Source organism: Balaenoptera borealis (genome assembly GCF_965194805.1).
Source record: "Balaenoptera borealis genome assembly, chromosome: 9".
In the NCBI taxonomy this organism is placed as follows: domain Eukaryota; kingdom Metazoa; phylum Chordata; class Mammalia; order Artiodactyla; family Balaenopteridae; genus Balaenoptera; species Balaenoptera borealis.
Genome location: NC_138873.1, coordinates 287,488 through 300,371, shown reverse-complemented (window position 1 = coordinate 300,371; position 12,884 = coordinate 287,488). Strand labels below are relative to the sequence as shown.

Here is a 12,884-nt window from a genome sequence, read left to right as displayed (position 1 = left end):
TGTGTGTGAGAGCAGTGTGTGTGTGTGTGTGTGTGAGAGCAGTGTGTGTGTGTGTGTGTGTGTGAGAGAGAGCAGTGTGTGTATGTGAGAGCACTGTGTGTGTGTGTGTGTGTGAGAGCAGTGTGTGTGTGTGTGTGTGTGTGTGAGCGAGTTATCTTAAAGAACTGACGCGCGTCGTCCTCGCGGCTGACACGCGCGAAGGGCGCAGGGCGGCCCGGCAGCCTGGACCCTCAGGCAGGATTTCTATGTTGCCGTCTTGAGGCAGAATCACTTCTTTCCTGGAAAAACTCCATTCTTTTCTCTACTGTCTTCAACTGCTTGGGTGAGGCCCACCCCCGCCATGGAGGGTCGTCTGCTTGAGGCAAAGTCCACCAATTCTAAGGTTGATCTCGCCTAAAAATACCTTCACAGCAATTAGAGTGGTGTTTGACCAAACACTGGGCACCAGGGCCCAGCCAGATGGACTCGTAACCTCACCACCCCTGGGACCGTAAGTCACTTACGCGGTGGCTGGCCTTGCCGGGAGCCCGTCTGGGGGCTGCACGAGCTGCCCCCGCTCCCCCCTGGCTTCGCAGGGCTTGCTCCCCCTCAGGGGTCCCCGACCACTGCTGTCTTCGTTCCTTATCAGCACTTCATCGGTAGCATCGGGGTTTACTGTCCCCTCAGATCCGTGGCTCTCTGTGCCACCCCTTGCTGGACATGCCGCCCCCGGGCCCAGGCTGCTCTGCAGGGGCTCAGAGAGCAGTGAGGGTCCCGGGCCCCAGCCGAGCAACGCCCCCAGGCCACACCCTCAACTGGCTTCTCTCGGGCACTGTCTGGGGCTGACCCTGACCTGACTGAAGTCTCCTCACTCAGCAAGCACCCGCCCAGGAGCCGCGCCTTCGCAGGTTGCGGCGGAGAGAAGGACAGGGGCCCAGACCCAGGGTTGCAGTTGCTGTGTGGCCGCCAGCCGGTCCCTGGGCCTCTCTGGGCCTGTTGCTTCTTCTCTGCTGAGGGCAGCAAGATTGCGGGCAGAGCAGTGTCGCTAAGGTCCCTACAGCCCAGAATCGCGTGGTTCTCAGCCTTCGTTCTTGGAAGGAACCCTTTGGATGAGTGGGGACAGCGGCAGTCTGGACACGGGGGGACAGCACCTCCTTCTGTGCCCATTGGGCTCTCAGGCCAAAGGGCGCCTTCCAGGCAAAGGGCGCGTGTTCAGCGGTGACTGGCACGATGTTGGCTGGCCGCTGAGCGCCCGGCATGTCCCCTGCCAGCAGAGTCCTACCCACGCAGAAACCCAGGGCTGGGGTGGGTGTGCCCAGCCCACAGGGCCACCCCAGCAGGAGCGGTGGGCGTCAGGCCCCGAGGAGCCCGTGGGCTGTTCTCATCACGCGCGCGAGGAGAGCGCGTCCATCAGGAAGCAGCGCCTGCCTGCGGCCCCAGCCGGGCCAGGGCCTTGGCAGCTGCTGAGGCTCCAGCGGCCTCGCCCACACGGTGAATGCCTGGAGCAGACACACGGTAAACACCGATTTAGTGACGGTGAACAAAGGCAAGTGACGGTCTCTTAAATACTGACTTCCCTCTGAGATTAAGAGCCAGGTGAAAAGTGCCTCCCGGGCTGGCATCTAGCAGTGGAGCTGCGAGCCTCTCCCAGGCGGGCCTCGCTCATTCACTGAACAAATATTTGTCCTTGGCACCAGCTAAAATGTTGGCATGGTGTTGCATTCCTATTTTTTAACTATTTTTATTAAATCCATTAAGCCAACCAATTGCCAGAATTACTAGATTAAAATGTGTAATATACAATTAGAGCAAATGTCAAGAAATGCAAAACCTAGGCAGGATTCCTCACAAATATTCCACGATTGTGAGTCACTCTTTAGTAGATCTTTCTTTTCCTCCAAAGGAAGACCACACTTCAGAAGAAGAGAATTTTACAGTCAATTTATATTATATAAATATGTAAATTTGCCACCTTCTGAGGACATATATAAACACATAACTGGTCTCTTTATCAATGCCTCTAAGAAATAATTCCTCCAGAATAGGCAGAATTAGCCTTATAGCAAAGTCAGTTTTAAAAGAAGACATGCCACTATTTATGGATTATAACTTATTAATTATATTTTAAATAAATAGAAATGCTTTCAATATCAAGATTACAAGTCAAGTATATGCTGAGTCTCTCCTCATCTGTATTTCAAATCCTGAAAGGATAGGGGAAAAAGTAGCAAACGTGAGGAGAGAAACAAGGAGTAGGGATTCTCAGAGTTCGCCCACACGAGGAACCCCGAGAGACCAGAGGAAAGATGCAGGGCCGCTCCAACGCTGGTCCAGAGCACTCGGGAGCAAGCAGCCACAGGGGGACCTCCACTCCCAGAGGTGAGGACAGCAGGGCGGGCACCCGAGGGGACACCAGCAAGGTGTGCACGGGGGCCCCCAGCAGAAGCAGCTGGGCTGCCCACCTCCTCCTGGCCCTCACCCAGGCAGGCAGAGCAGGGACGAGGCAGAACTGGGGGTTGGGGGCAGAAGTGGAGAAAGCAGATACAGAGGCCCCTCTCAGCAGCATGGCCTGCCCACCACCTGCCCCCTGACCACTGAGGCTGACCTAGGAATCAGGCCCAGAAGAAAAGTCTTCGACGTTTCCCTGAGCAGGCTGTACACGGGAAGGTGTCTGCACAGGAACGTCGACTGCAGACACGAGCAGAGTGATGCCTGAGGAAGCAGAGCTGATGGCACTACCCGAGGAGAACATTAACACACAGGATACGTGGTGTCCAAACCAAGAAGGTGGAGTGAGGAAAGAGAACCAAACAGGAGCACTGAAAATTGAGAGCATAACTGTTGAAATTTAAAAATTCAATCTATGTTTTGAATTTTAGAGTGGACACAACAACAGTGTGAATAATGAGCCATGAAAGGAGGCTGAGGGATTTTCCCAGAATGTCTGAAATCTAGATAGTATAAAAGTTAAAAGACATGAAAGGGAGATGAGACACATGTTCATTCAGGCTCTCCAAGGAAACAATGGAGAAATTACAGAGAAATCAGTATATAAAGAAACAATTCTTGAGAATTTCCTGACAATAAGTTAGTTCTTAGTGCCTATCAAATGCTAAGCAGTATAAATAGGTTTCACTTACCCCTCGACGCTCTGGAGAGAAGTATCAGAACATGAAATAGAAGAGAAATCCTCAAAGCTACAGAAAAAATCCTATTTTCCACAAGAAGCAAAAGTCCTGTACAATCAGATTATTATCATTCCTGGATACATGAAGAAAAATGGAGTAATGTTTTCAAAGCACTGAAGGAAGAGAATTTTGAATCTGGAATTGTGACTCTAGCCAACCTATCATCCAATGAAGGTTAAGAAAAAAAATCTTTCAGACTCACCAGGAATCAGAAGGCTACTCCTCACAGGCTCTTTTTCATGAACTGCTAGAGAATGCGCTCAAATAAGAAGAAAAATTAATCCAACAGAAGCAACGAGACATAAAGTTTTATTAATAAATAAATTAATGAAATGCATCAGTACCTAAATATGTTATCCTTAAAATCTTTTAAAAATACTTCTAGCATAAAATAAAATGATTTTTACAAACTTTTAAAAACAATAATCTGAAACTAAAATCCCAGTGAACAGGGCAGTAACAGATTGATGAGTGTGGAGGGAATTATGATTATGCTAATTTTCTTATTTTCTCTCTGGGGAGAATTTAAATACTTATTACTTTAGAAATTTTTAGAAAAAAACTACGTATTTGTTTTAATAATATAAAGGTAAAAACTAAAAGAATAGAAGTACGCTATGACTTTAAAACCTACAGAAGAATAAAATTAAAAAGGAAACTAGATCAATATACAAAAAGGAGAGAAAAAAGCAAAGAAAAAAGTAAAGAAAAAACAGTAGATAGAAGATATAATAAGATGGCTGAATTAAGCACAAATATTTCTGAAATCATAAAAACTGTAAACTGGATCAATCAGTCAGTTAAGAAACACGCCTCACTGTAAATAAGAAAAAAGCAATCTAGATATATACATTTATTATAACAAGCTCAAACAAAAGCGAAAAATAGAAAATAAAGGAATAGGAAATATTACCAAAATGGAATCTGGGCAGCACTATTAATACCAGGCAAAATAGAATTTAAGGTGAAAAGCATTAAAAAGTACAAAAAGGAATATTTCTGAAAGACTGAAGGAAGATACACCCAGGAGATATGACTGTGAGCATGTTGGACGGTAGCGTTGAAATCCGCCCAGCAAGACCTGAACTAACGACCGGATTCCTGACGATCAGGGTCGTGGGAGCGGGATGGGGGTTGGGTGCGGTCCACAGATCTCTCCGGAGCCGAGAGATGAACCAGGGAAATACGGGAGGAGGTCAGAGGTTTGAACCACTTGACTGATCAGCTTGATGTACTAACTGACACCTGCGCGGAGAGACACAGAGCACGACGCCCCAGAACACAGGCATAAGACTCCCTGCGGAGGGCGCTGCGCACGAGTGATCGCTTGGGCGTCCGGGACGTACCCCACGCAGTCCACGTTATAAATACCACGTGCTCTGACCTCCACCGCTGACTTTGGGAATCAACAGCAAAAAGACATCTTCAAATGCTACTCATCTCGAAATGTGAGGCCACGGGTCGGAGCGGAAAGTTCGCGCCCCTGGGTGGTTCCCGGTGCTGAGATGGGCGTGGAGTGCAGCGCGCCCACCTGGGTCAGTCCCGGTGGAGGAGGAGGGCAGGGGCGGTAGACCCTGCAGAGCTGGGCTGGCCACACACTCAGGAGTCCGCCCGCCCCCGTGTCCAAGGGAGGCTCGAGAGCTCCTGAAGTGCCGAGAGCGCAGCCTGAGGGGAGGGTCTGGGCGGCGTCTCCCCAGGCCCACCAGACCCCGCAGGCCCGGGAAAGCACGGGAGCAGGTGGCACTGGCCCCTCGCTCAGCCTGCGGCCCCTCGGGGGTCCCTCTTCGCCACGTGCCTGAGGCAGAGAGAGACGCCGTCTGGGGCGTGCAGACGGCTCTGGCGAGACGCCCCTCTGCATGGGAGAGAAGACCCCTCTTGCCGGATGTGAGAAGAGCCTCTGGGTGGTGTCAGCTTCACCTGAGGCCATGCCCTTCTTGGGCAGCCCAAGCCCAGTGACTGAAGGGGGACAACGGCTTGGCCATTTCAGCCCCCCAGAGAGCAGCTTTCCCATGGCGTAGACCCCGGCGGTCTTGGGTCCAGCCCTGCTTCTCTCCTTCTTCCGCAGGTGCTAACCCCTAATAAACAGCCTGCACCCCAAACATCGTGGTCTTTGTTTCTGGACGCCCTGCGACACCCCAGGGGGGACCACTGGCCGCACAGGCGCTGGCTGAGAGCCAGCGCGGAGGGCGTCCTGCCTGAGAGGAGCCAGACGCCAGCTGTGACCCTGTGTCCAGCTGCAGAAGCAAGGGCTGCGGTGAGTATGGTTATTTCCTCCTCACTCTGATACAAATTTGTCTCCATACATATTTGCCATTTTCTCCTTTCTTTCCCCCATTTCTCACTATGCAGTGTAAGCGGTGTTAATAGTGATTAAGGAGACATCTCAATGCTCAAGTCGCAGGCTGTCCAAGGGGAGCGTGGCCCTGAAGAGGAAGGAAGGTCACCCAGATCGACCTTCGGGTGCTGTGCCCTCCCGGGGGAGAGGGTCGGCATGCTTATGGTCGAACCTTCCTGACTTGGAAGGTAAGTATACTCCAAGAGGTCTGTGTGGTTGCTGGGTCCACACTGAGTGAACTCTGGTGGTTTGCACTGGGTCGGCTGGGAGCTGGCAAAGAGGAACTTGCAGGAGCTGTGAAGGCAGAAGAGGAGCAGCCGCCGTGGCCCTGAGGGTCGTCGAGTCAGAGGCGGAGATGGACGGAGCTGAGGGGCCGGAGGCTCCAGCTGTCCTCCACCCTTCCTCTCGGTGTCCAGCAACTCTTCCCAGCCGCTAACCCCACGCCCAGCGCCGGGTGTTTGGCTGCACACCGCACGGAAGCACAGCCCCCTCGGGTCTCCCTGGGTGTCCCCTCGATCCACAGCGGCCGGACACGCTCAGCTTCTCAGACCAACAGGTTGTGGCATCCTCTGATCGCCATTTCCCTTCTAGACTGGTTCCCTCAGCTCTGCCACAGTCCCCACAACAAATGTCTCATCCAGGGACACTGATTAGCGACCCTGCTCTTCTCACGGAACCCATACTGAGGCACCAACACATAATTATTGATTTTCGAGATTGGATGGCACTGTGCTAGGTGCTGGGTACTCACAACCCAGCTAGATGATATATTTATCCTTATTATGTCATATAATAAATCGTCATTTACTATGTTCATGGTCCAAAGCATCTGCCGTTATTATTTCTACGAAGCACTCCTTTTGCTATTACTGTAATTGTCCACATATTACTGTTGCCATCTCTTTAAAAAGTTACTCAAAGTGTTGGTGAGGAGGTAGAGAAGCTGAAACTCTCACTCACCACCATGACAGTGTAAATTGGTACAACCCTGTGGAACCACTTGGTAGTATCCATGAAATCAAAGCCTTTAGTAGGTGCCTATCTGATGATCCAGCAATTCTGCCCTGAGGTATAGACCCATCAAACAGCATGTTCGCGGCAGTGCTATTTTAATAGGCCAAAGCTGGGAGCCACACAAATGCTCATCGTTAGTAGAGGGATAATTTGTGGTTTATCTTCAGCAGTAAGAATCTACAACGGCAGGCACCAACAAGCATAAATCTCACATAGTGTGAGGGAAAGAAACCAGATACACAAAATACATATGGTCTGATTCCAATCATACAAAGTTCAAAATCAGGAAAAGCTAATCTAAAGGTTAGCAGTCAGGTTATTCAAGGTTGAGGGGGAAGGACATAGTGACAAAGTGGAGAAGGAACAAGCTCCTGGAAACTGGCCGCTGATGATCATCCCACGGTGCTCGTTGTAGAACTTCACTGGGTTTGCACCTAAGATGTGTGTATCTTTCTCCTCAAAACAAGTGTTTTCCCCTCAGAGTTACTCTGCTTTATCCTTATTTCATGTTGTTTCTGTATTTCTCTTCATGTCCTAAAAACATATGAGCTACAGGTGCCTTATTGTCCTTCTAATAGCGTTTAGTCATAACGGGCAAGTACATCTGTGCGATTCTCTTTGTATCTTGCAGGCCAAAGGACATTGTGCTCTCAGGTTCTTGATAGAGGTCTTTTGATGATGGTGGTGATGATGATGGTGATGGTGGTAATGGTGGTGGTGATGATGATGATGGTGATGATGGTGGTGTTGATGATGATAGTGGTGCTGATGGTGACGGTGGTGCTGATGGTGATGATATGATGGTGATGGTGGTGATGATGGTGATGGTGGTAATGGTGGTGGTGATGATGGTGGTGTTGATGATGATAGTGGTGCTGATGGTGATGGTGGTGCTGATGGTGATGATGATGATGGTGATGATGGTAATGATGCTGATGGTGATGGTGGTGATGGTGGTGGTGGTAATGACGATATTTATCTCAGAACATGTGACAAAAACAAATGGATGATATTAATGCTTGAATTATTAGATAAAAGATATAATTAAAATCAAAATATTAGTATTTTATGCCATGTTCCCAGTCCCAGATGGATTTCTGGAGTACGATTCGCAGAAGTGGCCCACGGTGGACCGCAGCGCTCTCTTGGATGGCGCAGCACTCCCCCTTCCTGCTCCCAGCGCCTGTCTGTCAGCATCGACTGAGGATCGGAAAGGGCTTTAGATCCCGCCACCCTCTTGTAAGTACATGAGACCTTGTCCCTGGGGGTGGCTCTGTCAGATACAAACATGCACCCACTTCAACAGCCAAGGAACGCCCCCCTCATTTCCATCTCCCAGTTGGTTATCCAGAGGCCTGGGGAAGAAAGGAGAGGACAAGACCAGAGTGACAGCCCCGAAAGCCCCACTGCTGCCAGCACTTCCCAGCAAAGCAACAGGCCCCATTGTGCGACTGGGCTCATTTACATGAGGAAGTGCTGCAGGTTTGTCTGCAGTAAACAGAGGGGCGTAATCAGGGCCAGACCGCAAGGCCATGGCTGTGGTGACCGCCTGCTGGAGCCACGTGAGGGGCCGCTGGCCCCGGGACTGCAGATGGGGGTCTGCCGCCACCTTCCTGAGCCTGGGCGTTGTCATGGCTCTGGTGAACTTCTCCACCTGTGTTTTTTGTCTTTGTCTGTGGCAGAGATGCCACCAGTAGCTAGAGCGTGTGGCAAACAGGAGGGGACTTATTCTCACTTCCAGAACTTACTGCGGCCGGGACAGTGGGCAACTCACCCCTTCTCTCCAGGTCTTCGTCTTCCTCTCTCAACCAGAAAAGTTAAATAATTAATGACTTTTTCTCCAATAATCATGGAGTATCTTGGGGATGTCTATGGTGTATCTATGCTTTTCAGAAGTTCAGGAAAGGTAATTGCCATTACTCGCTTGCAGCAAATAAGGGGAAATAAGTGTATCACCCCCTTTAAAATAGACCCCAGTCAGTCGTCAGAGCACTTTCTCCAGGAAGCCTTTGCCGATGCCCGTGCCCCCTCCCTGCAGGCTGAGCCCACGCCTCCCCCTCGCTCAGGGGGACGTGGTGCAGGAACCACGCTCAGCCCCACACGCGCTCTGTCCACGTGCGCACGGTCCGCGGGCGCTGCTCTCGGGAGAATGCTGCATTTGTGCAAAACAATGACTCGGGGAGTCTCAGGGCCCCAGGAACACCAACACGCGTGGGCAGCTCAGACCTCACGACGGCTCCGTAGTCTCAGGCATCTTATCTCGTTGTCACCAGCGGGCAGGCAGGGCTCGGCCCAAGGAGCAGCGGACCCGGTGGCTTCTCTCACCAGCCCGGTGCCCTCGTGGCCCCAGCTCAGCAGTGAGCCCGGGAGCCTGGGCCACCGACCGACCTCACCCACCCAGAGCCTCCTGGGCCAGTCTTCTCTTTCTGGGAAAATGGCAGCAGCCACCTGAGCCTCTGGGGAGACATGAAGAGCTCGGGGAAGCACCGAGCCAGGAGCCTGAGGACCCACCACCAACTCACTGCTAAGTGAGAACCCAGGACGCGGTGAGCAGCTGCGCTCGCCATGGACACGGGCCGTGCCAGGCGCCGAAGCCACTGTTGCTGCCGTGTTAAGTCCTCGCAGGACAGCAGCGCGCCAGGCCCGCCTGAGAGCCGGGGGGGGGCCTTCCCAAGTGCTCAGACCGTGAACTGACCTGAACTCCAAGGCTGGGCCTCCGGCGGACCCCCGGTCGGGCGCAGGAGCAGGGATGAGCGTCCTTGGGAAGGGCCGAGACGTCGTCACCACAACAGAGGGCAGGTGACTGGCAGCCCTGCCCCCTGTGGGACGTGGTGGCCGCAGGCAGCCTCACGGGACACGGAGAGGGTGGCACCGGGGCCGCTCTCCTCCTGCGGGAATGTCTGAGGACAGTCCCCAGCGTTCCGTCTCCGCTGTCTGGGTCTGAACAACCTCCCGAGAGAGAAGGGCCTCCCGTGACAAGCGTTTCCTGTCTGTTCTAGGCGCCTCCTGGGTCTTCACGGGCGGGAGACGCACTCCCGCCCCTCAGCTCTCCCGGGCCCGCTCCCCACGTGCCCCCCTTACCTGTGCTCTTGCCTCCGCAGCGCCCGAGATTGAGGCCTGTGTGTGATTTATCTTTCACGTGACCCTCAGCACGTGGCAGGTGTTGGGTGAGTGAGGACAGAGCTGAGTGGCTGGAGGGGGAGCCAGGATCTGACCTTTACATTAGGACCAACACGCACATGGTCCTGACTCCAAATCCTCCCCACCGCGAGGTCTTGACCTTGTTCCCCCGAAGCCAGTCTCCTCCTACTTCCTCAAGAGCCAGCACGGTGAGGAGCTGCCCCGCGGCGACCTGGGACACCCGTTCTCAAAGCGGCCAGAGGCGGTTAGAGGGACGGAGGGACGCGGACCGGCACACAGGCAGCAGCCCATCCCCTTGGCCTTGCAGCCGCCATGGGGCGCCGCCCAGCTTCGCCCACCCGGTGCCTGCAGCTCCCGGCCCTGCAGGATCTTCACCGACCTCAGTCCCGTCAGTGTCCAAGGCCGTCCCCCCAGGAGCAGGTCCGCCCGCCATCTCACCTGCCTCACTCCTCTTCCCCGCTCACTCTCACATTCCTAAGGGCCCCTCCCACCTCCTTTCTGAGGCCCTGAATCGTCCTTCCTTCAAAGCCCAGCACAGCCGGGCTTGGCTCTGGACTCAGCGTCAGGTGGAGACCTTCGGGGTTGGCGATGAGGCCGCCTGTCCAGCTGTGGTCCCGGGGCTACCGGAAGCCACTGTGCCATCAGCTGCCTCCCGGGTCATGCCTGGAAGGGCCTGAGCGCACTCTCTGGGGATCCGTCTCCCCTATCTTGCAGTGAGGCAGAGGGGAAGCACCCCCTCCCGGGAATCCTCATTGGAGGCTTGGTTGTGGCCGTTCAGACGTGCCAACCCAGCTCCCATTAGGAGAGGCGGCACCGCTGCAGCTGGGACACTGAGCCCTGCCCTGTTGGTCCTGCCCGGCCACACCCTGGGGGCAGGTTGCTTCTGAGCTGCACCTGTGGCCACAGGCCCCACAGGTCAAGTGGAGCCCAGCAGGGCAGAGACCCCCCTCCTGCCCTCCGCACGAGCTGCCCGTCCTCCACGGCCAGGTGGGGGGTACGCCAGCCAGCTCAGGGTGCCCTCCTCCACCCCCCGGGGAGCTGGGAGCATCGAAGTCCCCAGGTGGGAAGTGCAGACACAGGGGACCATGGAGCACCCAAGGGTCGCGAGGACCTTGCGGGGAGGAGGACTCGCGAGCCAGAGGGAGGCCCACCGAGGCTGCTGCCCAGACCGCAGCCCACAGCGTAACTCACCGGGGACCTCGGGCTGAACCCAACCACGTGCCTGAGTGTGAAGGCCCAGCTTTATCGTTAAGCCGCCCGGCCTACTGGAAGATCTCTCCTGCGTTAATGCTGAGGAAAACCTAAACCAGCTTGCCCCGGGAGCCAGGCCAGCACCCGAGCAGACCGCCCGCCCCACCCCGGGCAAGACAGCATCCACTCCACCGACGGCAGTTCCGGGCAGGCAGCCTCGTTTACAAAGGATGCAGACGACCTGAGCTCCGCCCAGCCAGAGAACACACCCGGACGCACCCAGGTAACGGTGAGACCTGCACCCCAGGTGAGGCGAGCAGGAAACCTGACCCTCCAGCCCAGCCCTGAAAGCGAGTCAGGACTCCTGGCTGGTTTCCTGGCCTCTGTGAGCAAACGCTTGGGTCCATGTTCCAGAAAATTCCCGCGTGTTTGCACGTACGTCGTATGTAGACAGGTTCCAGAAGCAGTGGTGGGCCCGCTGACCTCCAGGACTTGGTCTGTCTGGAGAGGCAGGGAGCCCCCAGGTAAGCAGGAAGCACACTTACTTCGGGGGGGCACACAGAATCAGGACACCGGCGGGGGGTTTCCAGGGAGACTGGAGACTGCTGGGCGGGGGCCGACCAGGGTGACCTTGGGGCAGAGAGATGCAAGTTGCGCCCGCCCGCCACCAGGCGCAGAGAGATGCGCGGACGCTGTTGAGTGAGCTCTGAAGAAGCAGACCGACCACAAAACGTGTTTGGCCCTGAAGGCAGAGTTCCAAAGTTGACTCAGGGCTGAGAATACAGATTAAAAAGAGAAACCATACCTGGAACCTACTAAGATTTAAAAAGCAATAATTTTACTCTATCTTCTCCCATTTTAACTTGAGAACCATAGATTCAGCTCTGCAGATCTCAGCACCTCTGAACCGTGAGGACTAAGTCCTGACTCTCCATCCTTGGTGCACCCCTTCTCAGTCTACCACGTGTGCCCACAGCCTTGGGGTCCCTCCTGTTCCCGCAAACTGACCACATTCTCTGAAGATCCCCCTCCAGTACACAAGCACCCTGAGCAGACTGCGGCACAAGAATAACTGCTCCGTATTTTCTTACTAAACAACAAGAGAGAAAGATACATAGAACCAATCAACTGGAATGTTTCACAGGCCTTATGCAATTTCAGTGGAATCTCATGCAGAATGCTCCAATTTGGGGCCTTTTGCTAAATTCTGCTCAGCATGAAGGAAAATCATTTCTCACTTGTTAATTCTTTGTCATTCACATTCTAGTTCTTCGTACCCCTCCCCACTCCCCCAAACATTACGAACTTGCCTTTTTCTTATAGGCAAAAGATTTAAAAAATACTACTTTGTGACTTCTTTAAAAGTCCCTCTTGCCTGGAAAATATCTTCTCAACAATGTTGCAAACCTGTATGAGGCCGTCCTGCTTCAGCAGGACAAACTCCCCGACATGTGCCTCACTGCGCCCACCCTACAGGGCCAGCTTCCACGCTGGTGTCACCACTTGTTCCAAACACACAAGCCCACTGCTCACAAAAGGGTCTGTAGGTCACACACAAGGCCATGAAGTAATTAAAGAGCAAGCCTCTGGGTGGCCTGACCCTGGGGGGACGGGGAGTCACCCACAAACCGTGAGTGTGAAGAAAGAGGAAGTCTTGTCCAATGACACTGACTTCAGACATTTTCTCACCAAAAGTCCCAGAGAGCTGTACCCCACCCCTCCTCCCAAGCCTGGCACGGGGAGACCCAGCGCAGGTGTTCCTGGCAGCTGCTCCAGGTGCTGGCCCATGACGGGTTCATGCATTGGTTGTGGAGCAGGGCAGGGAGCTGCAGAGCCAGGCTGACAGGGCATGTGTGCCTTTACCTGAACTCAGCAACTGTGGGGACTTCAGTCTCCGGGATTTTAATATCAGTTATGATGTCAGTGGCCATTGTGGACCATGAACCGGCATATGGGGCGGGGGGTCGACATCACAGAGCCAGCTGACCTGGGCAAGTCCTGGCCAGACATTTGCCACACCCGGGCCCTGGTGAAGA

At 53.9% G+C, this 12,884-nt stretch overlaps 1 long non-coding RNA gene across 5 annotated transcripts in view; it reads right to left on the bottom strand.

Annotated features, from left to right (window-relative positions):
* Nucleotides 1-326: 326 nt before the first annotated feature.
* LOC309634757 overlaps nt 327-12,884 on the bottom strand; it is a 40,938-nt gene continuing 28,380 nt past the window's right edge. The window contains exons 3-8 of one of the 5 annotated variants that reach the window (XR_014248413.1): nt 12,712-12,874; nt 11,857-11,938; nt 9,212-11,621; nt 8,291-8,972; nt 504-7,871; nt 327-403 (exon numbers count right to left, since the gene is read on the bottom strand). This is a non-coding gene — a long non-coding RNA (uncharacterized lncRNA). Of the gene's footprint in view, nt 404-503; nt 7,872-8,290; nt 8,973-9,211; nt 11,939-12,711; nt 12,875-12,884 lie in introns of those variants that run through there. The other 4 variants (XR_014248415.1, XR_014248416.1, XR_014248417.1 and 1 more) reach the window with 4 other exon arrangements.